This window comes from Euwallacea similis, chromosome 1 (assembly GCF_039881205.1).
Source record: "Euwallacea similis isolate ESF13 chromosome 1, ESF131.1, whole genome shotgun sequence".
Taxonomy (NCBI): domain Eukaryota; kingdom Metazoa; phylum Arthropoda; class Insecta; order Coleoptera; family Curculionidae; genus Euwallacea; species Euwallacea similis.
In genome coordinates, this window is record NC_089609.1 from 7067204 (window position 1) to 7081118 (window position 13915).

The window sequence follows — 13915 nt, forward strand, 5'->3', positions numbered from 1 at the left end:
AAGTTTGCAAGAATCCAAATGGTTCAATACACCCATACCATAAATAATTATAGAAGTGTAAACGCACTGTTTACTGAGCTTGTAGTTGTTTTGCGGCCGTGGCGAGTTATAATTTAATCGGTCGTGCCGTGAACGGAGCTCAACCGCTGATTAATAGCAATTAGACGAGGCCGAGGCCGCAAGAAAAAAACGAAGAAGAACAAGAAGACGACGACGAGAGAGAAGAGCAAAGAAGAAGAGGAATTTCGCGGCAAGTTATGGCTTATCGGGGCGATCAGAGGTGCGCACCGCTCTCGATACACATCGGGTGCGATATTAGGAGGGACTCGATTATTACCCATTTTTGCCATGGAGGTTAATTAGGTACAGAGAGAGGTAATTGGCGGACGGATAATTACCGGGTACGACTGGCCGGTACGATTTTAATCGCCGATCTTGGTCCGTGAAGCAACGGGAACTCTGATACTTGTACCTTGGCTTTAAATACAATATTCTCTCAAATTCTTCGTTTATCTAAAAGTCAAAACACCCTTGACGTTAACGGTTGGTATAACGGATATCATAGAATGCTATTAAAAAGATTTTAGGCCAGTAAAATAAACGTCACGGAGTCACCTCATAATAGACTTGTTAGGCGTCAAATGATGCAATACGTTACCGTTAGATCTAAAAATCCGTTCTGAAACAATCAAGTTAATTCGTTTTCATAGTAGAACTCGCTTATCCATTACATTTTTAAAAATATATAATTTTCTGACAATAACTATAACTCCCATTAGTCGATAACTATAACTTTTTTTATTTAGGTAAGCGGCATTAGCCATTAGCATCATGTTAACGCTGACGATAGAATAAGGGTAACCCGTACTGAAATAAGTGGCTTAAAAACTTGCTATTGACGCATCTCCAGTACAAGCTCAAAGTTCAAGAATTTGCGTTCGTTTTTTATATTTTTTGTCTACCTAGTTTTCCTGACATGGCTTCAATGGACATTTTTGTTTGGGGAATGATTAAAGCCCAAGTTCATAAAAAAACACTAGCAAATATTAATGCATACCAAATACAAACCATACATTGATACTTTAGGAATAAAAAGCACTTTCCAAATATGAAATAAAAATGCCCGATGCGCATGTGAAAAAAGTTGATTGATGTCAAATCTTGCACACCAAATATTATATTGAAAACTCTAAGGAAAATAATAAACTTATGTTATATATATATAGAAAAACTGACCCAAAAATGTATTAAAGTTATTTTGATTATAATTAATACGTTTGAAATACTTTCCAAGCTATATAGCATTAAAAATAAAACTGGTACTTAGATACAGTGGATGTTTTTGATATTGATGATTTTAAAAACAAATAATATAAAAAATATAGTTTTTCTTAATAATCAACAGCTACTTATATGCTTAGTCATAGGACAAGCTATGAAAATTATATCGTCATGCTTAGTCATAGGACAAGTTACATGAAGTGTGATCAAAATGTGAAAGTGAATCAGAAAATGTCATAAAATGTTTGCCGGTCAACAAAAAAAAATCCTCAATTTATTGCTAGTTTATGATTTACCCTGTATATTTCTGAATACACTGAACGATAGAACTTTTATTCACCTTTTTATTTCGATTAAAATGTAATGCAAACTTAAGTGTTTTTATTCACATTTTTGCAAATACATAACTCAAAAAAGATTGGAGATGCGAAGACGAATTGAACAAGGAATGTACATTACAGAAAATGAACGATCAGTGGCACATTAGAAAGAAATTTGAAGAGTTAAAAGGGGCCCTGACTCTCGAAAATAACATATCCCCGAAGTTTTCATCTTTCGCTTCGCAAATTGTAGACGCTTTGACGAAAATATGAACTACCACACTAATTCGAAACACCCTGTATTGGTATTGAATCAAGGAATCTGCCGCTTCGGAAATGGAGAGAAAAGATTAAAATTGAACGGCCATCCTGCAACCTTCTGAATTTCGCTCGTAAGACTTAATACGTAATAATTCTGCAATTTTGTCTGTGTGAAGTCCCGAAAGGAAAATGTCGAATCATCGATATACAGCTTCCCGTAGCAATCTTTCTATTTAGATAGAAACGGTAAGTGGATGTCCATAAGTAATACTGGGATGAATAAAAATCGATAATGTAAGTTCGGGCTTGCATGTAAATTACAATAGTATCGGTGGGAATCGTTGGGGCTATAATCTATCGAAATCGATAATAAGTCGACCAGATAAAAAAATAGCGTCTAAATATCAGGTTCGCGCTATGGCCGCACCGTGACGTGGTGCGCTCAGGGCGACCATCTCGATCGTATTTTCATAATTCATAATTTCATTAATTTGTTACTCGGGGCTTTGTCACGATTTTGCGGAATATTATCGGGTTACTGAAGGAAAATTATCTGCTGGTAATTATCAGTCTAAGCGAGAATTTATTAAAAGTATAATTGATGACTAATTACCGAACAAACACACTTACAAAATCAAAGGCATGAAAGGAGAAGCAAGTAACGCAACTGAGAAATCTTGTGATCTACAGAATTTCCTGTTAAACAACCGACTGCGATTTATCATTGGTGCTGTTGTCAGTTATGATCAGCATCTTCATCTCTGAAGAAGAGAAAGTTGCCTCTTAAGCTGCATGTGACAATACAGGGGAAGTACCGGCAGTTCCCTGTGGCTTCGAGCGCAGGTTTAGGTTGCAGTGTGGCAACAATGGATCACACATATAGAAAATCCGGATTTCTAAAACAAATCCACAGAAGACTGAGGCCCCTCTCCGACCCCGAAAACTAATTTAAAACTCCGTTATACGTAATAATGTACCTGCTCCCCACGTCGCTTATCCAGAGCGAGCCAGACAAGGAAAGAACAGGGCCGCGTTCCCTCCATACATCAAAAACAAAACTCATAACAATATCAATTTTCAGCGCAAATATTTCAATATTAAGACGCCAGCCAGCGCAAGAAATTCTCCTCGTTTTCCAGGATTTTCCGCGTTTTCCAACCCAGTGACTTGTCTGGACCGTTGTGGAGTTTCTAATGGTAATATACTGGGGCTTCGTATAGATACATATGTGCCTGTTGCGGTCCAGTGTAGTCTTGAATGCTTCAGCTTCTATGCTCAGGCTTTCCAGATGGATCTGGACCATTACGAGTCCATGTAATTAAAATTGCTTGATAATATTGCATTCATGCGACGACGAAGTGGATGAAGCCGAATCACTTTACTTGTTGTAGTAATGCGTTCTGGATAATTTATCATATCCACATGAAGAATTATAGAAATGCATGGATCCTAGAGTGAACATCAACAATTAGCACGAATAAGCAAAAAAACTATTTAAAAAAAACTGGTCAGTGCCCCTCAATATCGGGTTTAAGTTCTGTTCCAACCACACGTCTCAAATTCAATTCAATTTGATGCTCATGACTTATTAAATTTAGTACAACTTCCGGTTCGTGGGAGTCATACGTCTCCAATTCAGTTCAACATTCAGATTCGTATGTATCACACGTCTGTGGTTAACCTCAACTTGGGATCTGTTGGGTTTCACGACTCGAATTTGGCTCGACTTAAGGTCTGCGGCTACATACAACATGAGTTCAGCTCAACTTCCGGTTCATGTAAGTCATACGTCTCCAATTCAGTTCAACATTCAGATTCGTATCGAGCACACGTCTCTGGTTAATTTCAACTTGGGATTTCTGGGGTTTCACGACTCGAATTTGGCTCGACTTAAGATCTGCGGCTGCATACAACATGAGTTCAGCTCAACTTCCGGTTCGTGTGGGTCATACGTCACGAATTCAGTTCAACATTCTGATTCGTATGAAGCGCATCTGTGGATGTCAACGCAAGTTTTGTTTTATGAGGGGGTACACTTCGCTAATTCGGCGGAAGTCGTACAAAACTATTTGATGAGTGCTTTATTTTCGGCTCCTTCTCCATAGACTTAGGACCTTTTAATACCAAGAGGTTCCCCACAGGCCCCTCCCACGTGTCATATACCCACATGTTTTGGATCAGGAACTGATTGAAACGAGCTCAAACTAACGACGATAATCACTCGGCTGTCGTCATCGATTGTTAATGTGTCGACAAGCAACACGCCCTAGAATTATCGGGAATATTTATACATTTAGGTGAAGGAATAATTAATATTACTAACAATAAAAATTCTCGACGAGTAAGCTCGCATTCGAGATCGCATATCTTAAAAGAGTTTGCTTGTCCCGCTTCAAAATACCATTAATTAAAACTATTAACTCACTACAGGGTAGCCAACTTAACGACATTCTTCTCTGCCTAATCAATTAAACCTCGCGCACTATACAGGGTCTCGCCGCAGTCCTGAAGCCTTCATCTGCAAGATGGAAGCCCATTGTTCGATACGACGCGGTAGGACATCACCCTGTATACAATTTTAATAAATAAGAGTTTTATCATTTGTCATGCGAGTGTCCGTATGCGTGGGCTCTAATGGCATTCATAATTAATTAAAGCCAAAAGTATTTAATTATTGAAAGGCCGAGCCCATATACTAAAATAAAAGACCATCATCGTTGGTTGTTTGTCTTTGTATTGTGTTTTAAAGTTTTGGGTTACACCGTTAGGTTCTAATGGGTTCTTTCTTGTACCAAGCTGGTGTGTCCAATCTATAGAAGAAAGTCCGTTTTGGGAACTCATCTGATTTGTTATGCAAACTCACTTTTTTAATTTCGTGAGATATAGTACCGTCTGTTTCCAAGCTAATCCTAATTTATAAACAAGACGCAAGCAAACAATGTGTTGGTGGCCTCCCACTAAATTTTCCAGCAATGAATCGAACACTTTGGGTAGAACACTATAGAAAATCTGTCGAAAATTAAACAATTTTACTAGGTCAGCTAATTTCTACGGTACGTTTCCACCAAAGTAACACAGAGGAACTTTTGTGTTTCTCTTCCATGTTTATTAAAATGTTGCTGCACGTTCCAATGTGTTTTTCCATGCTGCTGCAACAAAAAAGCAAATGGTCCCTTGTGTTGCATGCTTCCATTCGGGATGGTAAACAGCAAAGAACAAACTAGAACTTAAAGAAATAAATAAAAGTTGGGACTTATTACCTCCGGTCACTTCTGCTCCGTTTTTAAATTTCGTAAATCGACCATATTTAAGGTCCTTTGGTGGACGGAGTGTGTTTCCGCATACAAACTAACGAGAACCAAAACTGAAATATCGCCAATTTCATTTTTCTATTTTGTAGGGAAGACACAAGACTTATTTCTACTGCCTCAGACTTGATCAGCTAACTGTTCTTCACCTGTTCTGTGCTTCACTTGAAGAGAACTTTCTGCAATTGTTTCTTACAGGGTATGGTGACGAATTGCCATGGGCTTCGTTCTAGCCTGGTAAACCCCGGTGTCAGACAAACACTTTGCTTCTTCATTGTCTACGAACAACTCCATGGATTAGATGCTCCAACATTAGACACATGCCTCCTTTTAATCTCTTCTCTTGAGCAGTTGCTGACATATCCATGCAGTTGTATCGCCATTTCTTGTTGGTTGCCTCTTAGTCGCCCAAGATGTGGCACCTCCATTCTTCATCAGTTTAGCCTCACCAATGTACAGGGTAATTTTTTAAAAACTGCCCTCCCAAAAAATTTCCAAAAACACATAAACCTTTCTTTTTAAGGGGCCACCTTTTGCTCCATGGATGCATGTCTTGCTACTGACCCTCTCGCTGCCACGCACATCAACTTAAAAAAATTAAATGGGAACAACTTTCTTGTAGCAAAAGAGAAATATTGAAAACAATTTTGTATAAATTTCTTATTTTTGAATAAGTTTTTTTAAAATCATCCTTTAAAGCTACCATGTCTTACGAAATTGTTTTATTTGATTTAAGTAAATGAGATAAAAAATATTTTACGGAAGATTCAAATAGTGAAGTTTTATTAATTATTCGTACAAATGTTCAAATTGAGCACCGTTCTGTTCCATACAAAAATAGATAGTAAGGCTGTGATAAGACACAGCAGCTTTAAAGGATAATTAAAAAATAATAATTCAAAAAATAGAAATGCATACAAAATTGTTTTCAAGAAGATTTTAGCTATCCATTTGTGTGTCATAGAGGGAATATTCCCAGTTAATTTTTTTAAGTTGGGGGTGTATAAGGGTGAGAGGGTGAGTAGCAACATATTCATTTATGGGTCAAAAAGTGGCCCCCAAAAAATAAAGATTTTTACGTGCTTTTGGCAATTTTTTGTGGAGCAATAGTTTTTCCATAGACAATTTTTAAAAATACACTCTAAACATTCACAAACCTGTAACTGATCATCCATCGTCGACATCATCCGCCCAATCAGCATCAGAATATGCAGTAACCTCCGTTAACCTCAGATACCTCATTCTCTCTTTTGAATCTCAATTTAGTAAAAAATTAACGCCTTACTAAAAATTCTTCCTTTTGAACCTCAATATTTGATCCTTCTTCGAGTGAATCTTCGTTTCTCTAATTGAAAAAATTGGCAAGTCATCCTCCTAAACAGCTGCAATCAGCATCAATGAAGAACTTACCTTGTAGTATACGCAGGGATCAGCTCTTAATTGGAGAAGACCACACCTCTTTAAACGTTCATCCAACAGTAAGTTGAACACCCGGTTGGCCTATTTTAGTCCATATAATGACTAACGCAATTTGCAAATTTTTAAGCCTCATTCTTGTATCACAGAGATTTGATCAGTGAGATCTTCTTGCAAAAATGCAATTACTGTGTCCAGCTGGTCCATATCCATCTCATCTTCTCCAGCCAAAGCAAGCATGTGATGGATATATACCTCATTACAGAGGGATGGATATCCTTATAATTTATTCTCACTTACAACTTAGAGATCTTTGGTCGGGAGGCAAATTGACCATATCTGGCTTTCCATAAGTGCTTCATATTCCTCCTCCATTGCGAAACGCCATTCTTGACTGTTCCCTTGAACAGTATTGAAGATGCCATGCGTCCTTGAGACTCATGAGATTCCTTTTTATAAGGTATACTGAGGAAATATTCGCTACAGTATTCATGTGGTTTGCAATCATGGCAATCATAGCAATCAAAATAATTTAGACCACCTCACTACTCCAAAAACTGCGCTTTTATTAAGCATTCTCTAGATGTGAAGTGACTCATACTTTACGATGAAACACCAAGCAGTGGCGTTCTTAAAAAATAAGCATTTACACATGTATCTTTAGTTCAATGCAGCAACTGAGGAGACCGTGTGGCGCGCCACTCTCGCTTGGTACTGCCGTAATCGTCGTCCAAAATTAGTGCCTATAATTGCTCTCAACACAATACTTATAATGGCGTCAGCCCCATCGAATTTAATCCGGAATCACCCGAAATTATACCCCGGCTTGAAAAATTATAAACCAATTAAACAGCCCCAAGATGGTACTATCCGTACACGACGAAGTACTGTCGCCTCATAACTCACGCCGTAACGTTCCCGCTTGTAATTCAACGTAATTACTGGCGTTTTGAGCTTTAGGCTTTAGGGTCATCTCCCTTAGTTTCTTATAGTACCCTCTCGGTCACAAGCAGTACCGTTCAAAGGCCCGAAGCAGGAATTATAATAATTTTTAATAGAAACACCATCGCGAGCTGCAGAAATATTAAAATTGACACTGATTGTCGTGATTTATGCCCGGCCGCCATTTTGAGCCCCCAAGGTACGACCGGTACGACCGTTTAAGGTAATTGACTTAATGTATGTGTTGGATTCCAGTATGATCTCTCTCGGTAATTGCGGCGTGCTTTTTATTGATCACTGATTGATCTATAGTCGAACCACCGCGGGTACGACCGGGCATTTACTCATAGAGCACCGCTTGGGGCCGTGCGAATACCGGACGAATTGACTGACGCCTGATAAGGTATTCGAAAGTTCGTTAAATCGAGTGAAAATTCAATGTATATGGATGGAACACGAAGGAAGGGAGGGGTGAGGAAATTGGAAGTTGGGGGTCCGGACGCTGCTGTTTATTCTTTCTTCGTAAATTTAAAAAAATCGATGAGGTCCCTTGTCATGTATGCCATTAGCGGGGCGAGACGTGACGTTCGTTTCCAAGGGATACGCGAGCAGGAGCACTTTAAGGTTATAATGATGTCATTTACACTCGGGGCCCTTTTTCTTACATATTTTCTCCCGTGTGTGAGTGTACGAATGTCGATGGGCCCTAATGGGATTCCTGGAAAACTCACCCTTCTTGGAAACGACTGCTAAAAGTTAAAATTTTATTTTGACAACTCTATATGAAGGTTTTAACTGAGCAAAGAGACAGATGATCATTGAATGACATTGACAGAATAGAGAAAAATTGAAAACAAATGCTAATTAGAACTATTTGAGGTGCATTCAGTGAACAGCAGCAGTCTGAGCTCTATTGCAGCGGTCGCATTTCGCTGTAGCGTTGTGTTAAACCGGTAAAGTGTATTTGCGAATTTGCAATTTTCTCAAGAACAAATTAACGGCTGCTTGTCAAATTAAAATGTCAAGCAAAAAGCAGTCCACGATTCCAAGCTTCGAGTGCTGCAGCGCTCGACCGTTGCAAATCCCTTGAATACACTCATGGTCAAAAAGCAGAATTGCTTTACATGATTCTAGCAAAATTGGCAGATCAACAATAGCATGATAACTATCAAAGTACTTATCGGAAATAAGGAAAAGACGAGTGAAAAACACTGTCACGGAGCCTTAGTCAGTTCCTTCACTTTAGGCAGGTGGTCGGTCAGTTTTGGTCAATTCAAATGAATCAATAATATCAGTATTCGGTTTGTTATAGAATTCCAAATAAAATAAAAGGTGAAAACTTAGACACTTGAAAAACGTAGACATAGAAATTAAACGAGAAAAGATAGAGAAATTAAAAAAATATTTTGAAAAATTAAAAAATTGGTAAAAATATATAGTAAATATACAGGGTGATTCTGGGTTAAATGCACACGCTCTACCGGAGAGTAGAGTAGCTGTCCACTATTCGAAGTCATCCATAAAAGAGCATTTCGATTGGTTACAAAGATACAGGATGATTAGTCTTTTTTGCCAAAAAAATAATGAAAAAATGACTGGATTTCCTATGAAACATAAATTCGAAATTTAAAAGTCGCAATGAATTTTGCTCCATATTTACACACAAAAAGCTTTCTCTATGTAACTGCTTCTCTAACTCTTGTAATTTGGCAGATCCGAGTGCATCACTAAAGCACCTACGCTGTATAAGAGGTACCTTTTAATATGAATTACATAAGATTACTATGGGGATGGGGGACCGGTATAGGAGCCGTGCGCTGATACGAGATCGATTAAATGAGGAAGAAGTCTGTTGTTCTGCAATCTAAAGACTCTTACACTTTCGAACAACACATTCTTTCAGTTCACGTTTTAACAAAAGAAGAGAGATCAAAACCAAGTAAGATCTTGTTATTGACCTTGCGGTTGCATTTCCGGTCTTTGTTTTGATGACATGATCTGATTGGTTTTAAGAAGTCTTTATTTTTTTCATACTACAAGATCCTTACTAGATTTGTACTTATTTTTTGAGAAAGTGTCATTAACGTGAATCATTAACAATGGAAAAACCGAAAGCTGAAGTTACTACACGTCAAATGTTGATGAATGGAGAAAATATGCCTTATCCGAAAGTTCACAGTTTCGAATATACAGGGTGTTGAAAGTTAAAATTTTAAGTCATTTTTTGCCATTATCATGAAAATATCTGGGTTGAACACTTGAAAATTTGTAAAGTAGTGTCTCCAGCTTTCGATTATCCTATTATTAAGAAATCACCCTGTATACAGGTGTGTCATGAAAAGTAAACTATTTTCTTGGCCTGGTACTTCCCTTGGTTGTGGAGTAAAGGACATTCGTGACCGCATAGCAAAACCTGGACCCAAATGAAACGATTATTTTGCAACGTTAAACACGGCAGAAAGTTGTCACTTACAAGGGAATTTCAAAAAAATAACATTACCAGAATGTACAGGGTGTTTCAAACTTCGCGCTTTAGGTCTTGTGTGACGAAACAGAAATTAAAATTGAAGATTTCTCCTCGAGGGATCACTAAGCTCGATTTTTTTTAAAGAAACAATCTATATTTATGCTTTTAAAAACTACGTCATGGTTTTTTACGGAAACTCTTTCTTCAATATTTGAAAAGGGCTCATTTTCCTGATTAACTTCCGTTCAGAGAGTTTTTTCTATTTGCTTAAGAGGCACAATTCCAAAATTACTGAGTCATATTAACAATTAGTAATAAATTAAAGTAAAAATTAGTAATAAAATGCACCTAAATAAGTTTCATAAGTGAATGATGGGGTTCACTAAAATAAGCCACTCCATAGGGAACTGAATGAAATAAAATGGTGTCAAATCAGCTATGGTGAAAATCGTGTCATGCTTCGAAAAAACATATTATTTTTCCAATTTAATGCCATCATCTGACCCTCTTTGTATGGAACTTGGAAAACCCAACCACAAGGTTTGTATTTAGTAATAAAAGTCTCGCCAGCCTATAATAGAGTCATTACTGATGCTTGAAAATGGGCTTTCAAACTCCGGTTTTTAATTTAAGGTTTTAGCGCTTTGAGAGCTCACTATTCTATTGTTGAATTGCTTCAATTTTTGATGTTCAATAAGAAAAAATGTTGGCAACATATTAAGCCTGAACATTAAAGATTACAAGTAACTTGTGGAAACACACAAAAAACATTTTAAACAATAAAATACACGCAAAGCTATAATCCCTGTAAAATTCCTAACAATCGAGGAACCATTAACGAAATTACCAATTTTTTGTCTTCAAAGCGCCGCAATCAAAGTACACAGAGGAGTCCAATTTAACCCCCTACCCCTAACCCTATTTCAATATTAACCCGCCGCTTGGGCGGACCAATAAATGGCTGAATATATCTATTATTCACCGTTCCATAAAATATTGTTTAATACGTGATAATGGAAATAATATAGCGCAAATTTCCTGTAACCCACCATGAAGAATATGTATATAAACAGACAGGATGGCAGCTCAGGTTTATTTAATGGAACAATATGGCTATAGGGGGATGATCGATACTTTCTACGAATTTTTATGCCGCATTTCATGTCAGTAGACCAAATAGACCTTATTGTGCTGTATAATTTACACCAAGGAATATTCAAACTTTACAGAATCTTTTTGTGGAGACAAAAGGTTAGGTACCACCACAAAACTTGCAAATGGGCTAAGATGCGCACTTGTTCAAAACGCAGCGCAAAAGGGATACGCATCCACAAGAAGGGCATTTAGTGCGTGCCAGGCGGGTAGGTCAGTCAAACGAACTTTAACAGATAAATCAATATGACCAAGAGCGAGAAAGTGAACCGAGTTCTGACCTCCAATTGGGAGGATAAAAGAGTCGTGGCCCTTAAGCTCGAATGTGGGGGTAAGCTTCTTTATGTTTTACCCAGAAAGGCACTGTTAAATTGAAATTTTCAGTAAATATGCTTATGGGAGTCGTCCCTAAAAAACAATCTCGAGGAGACGCCCCAGAGAATGCGCAGCGCCAAGTACGGCCCAAAAACACCTTTGAACCACTAGAAAATCAAGCGTTAGACTTCAAGCAGGAGCCGACCTCGACGGCAGAAGACAATATGTCTGGACCTCAAGATAAGTCAAACTCTTGGTACTCTAAGATGAAGAAAAAATTGGGTTGTTGTGGAAAGGTTAAGAAATAACATCTTGATAAGTCCCATTAGGTGAGTCATCTGTCCGAGAACAACATTGCAGTGACCCATCGTTAGCTCTGTCTCTAATACAAGGTGGTTTATGTTAGGTGATAAAGAATAAAATCACTAATTATGTGTTATGATTTCAGAGACATGCATACCTACTTTTTTATTATTCCTTTATATTTCTCTGTCCGGTTTCATTTTTCATCAACTTGACATTTACTCATATTTCAAAACCAAATCTTATTTTTCCCTTCATTTTATTTTGATTCAATTCTGGGCATTATTTTGTGGCTATGCCTATTTTCATTCTTTATATATCTAGATATAAAAAAATAGTAGTAACTCCAATATATTAAATGGGACACCCGGTATATTTTTTTATTTTTGAAGTTCTCTGTTTCCTTTTGATCAAATTCGCTTAATAATTTCTATACCTGTCTCTAGCGGTTTTCGAAATATTAATTAATGTACTTTTTTTTTTCAAGATTAGACCCTGATAAAACCTCTATTACAACGCGATATTAATTCACAAAAAGCAGAAGCCTTGAAAACATGGGCCGAATGCGTGTAGAAAAAGTGGATTTACCTCCTAGATTCACCACTTTTGAAATTAGACACTAAATCTACCTAAAGTGGATTTTTTCAAATAGAACACCCTGCGTGTTAGCAAATGCGCTGAAAACATTAATTTCCTATAAAACGATGTATAATATCATGTGGCAAACGGAATTTTCCAGAATCGCTCTATTCTTTTTTTTTTGCCAGCACCCTATACTAATTTTTATCAATGTTTCTGGGTCACCCTGTATAATAGTCAATTGCATTTTGTAATCTTATTACTTATTTCATATTAATTATAAATACTCCTGGGCAGACGCTAAAAATCCAAAACTTAAACTATTTCTTGCAGAAAATAAATCTTCTACTCAATTTAACATTTATTGACATATTCCTATATGCGAAATGTGCAAACCAGAAGTTTCCATTGACGATTTTAAGTGCATATCAAATGGCGACAGTTTGTTGTCAAGCGGTCATTTTTGGAGATATTTTACTATAGGAGTCATTTCTGGGAATATTTTGCTCAAGTTTGGAGTATAGATTACATATTGTAGCCTAGGTGCATCTTTAGCCATTCAAGGCCTCACGAAAATTTATAAGGCGATATTTTTTCAGGGGTGCGACCCATTCCATCTCCTCCCGACCTTCTATCGCACGACCTGAAATTTAGAAACTTTTGTGTCTGACAATTTTTCCCGTGCTTGCAACAGTTTTTGAGCGAAAAATCGCTTTTCTAAAATTCTGTAAATTTAAAAGCTGGATTCTCGTAACATATGCCCTACTAAGTAAGCTCCGACTACCTAGTAGAACCGACTACGTACTACGGACAATTTATGGTTCATACCTTAAGCTTTGTTTGCATCTCATCCTGAAAATAAATAAAACAATAAATCGTGTATATTGACTCGCTAGAATGATGATCTACTATTAGGAAACACCCAAGTATTTCGCTTCACTTATATGTTTCTTGTTGTAGGTAACTGCTTCTGGACCAATAGATGTAAGTGAATATGACTTCAATCATCCAATTCATTGCTTCATGCCCTCTCCTGTATAAAACATATAAAATTTAATATTTAAACCGAATGTATAAACTCGACGTTCGATTTCGCTTTGGTACGAGCTCCAAGTGTCGACGAAACATTCGCAGTGCAGTCAGTTCATGTTCTTGAAGTTGGATTTGGAGTTGTGTTGGGCACCCGAAACAAAAATGGATCCCCGCATTTAATAGTTCACGTTTCTTCAAAAATCAAAACATGGTCCCGTGCAGTCATCCACGGGTTTCATTGGACGATAACACCATGCTACGGTTTTGCTACGAGCGCTAATGTCAAAAAGGGAAAGTTGTCTTCCACGGTTCAACGCCAACTTCGTTACCGGCGACGTATATGTGAGCGATAGAGCAATTAAATTTGTTGGTTTTTATCTTATGGTGTCGAAGTCAGCGCCAATTTTGAATTCAATGTCGATTTTGTAAATCTGGTTTTACTCGTATGTATTGTTTGTGGTCTATAGTTATTGTTAGTGCTAGAGGAAGTAATATTCTTTATGCACATAATAATAAAATATGTAACATTTTTTACTTAA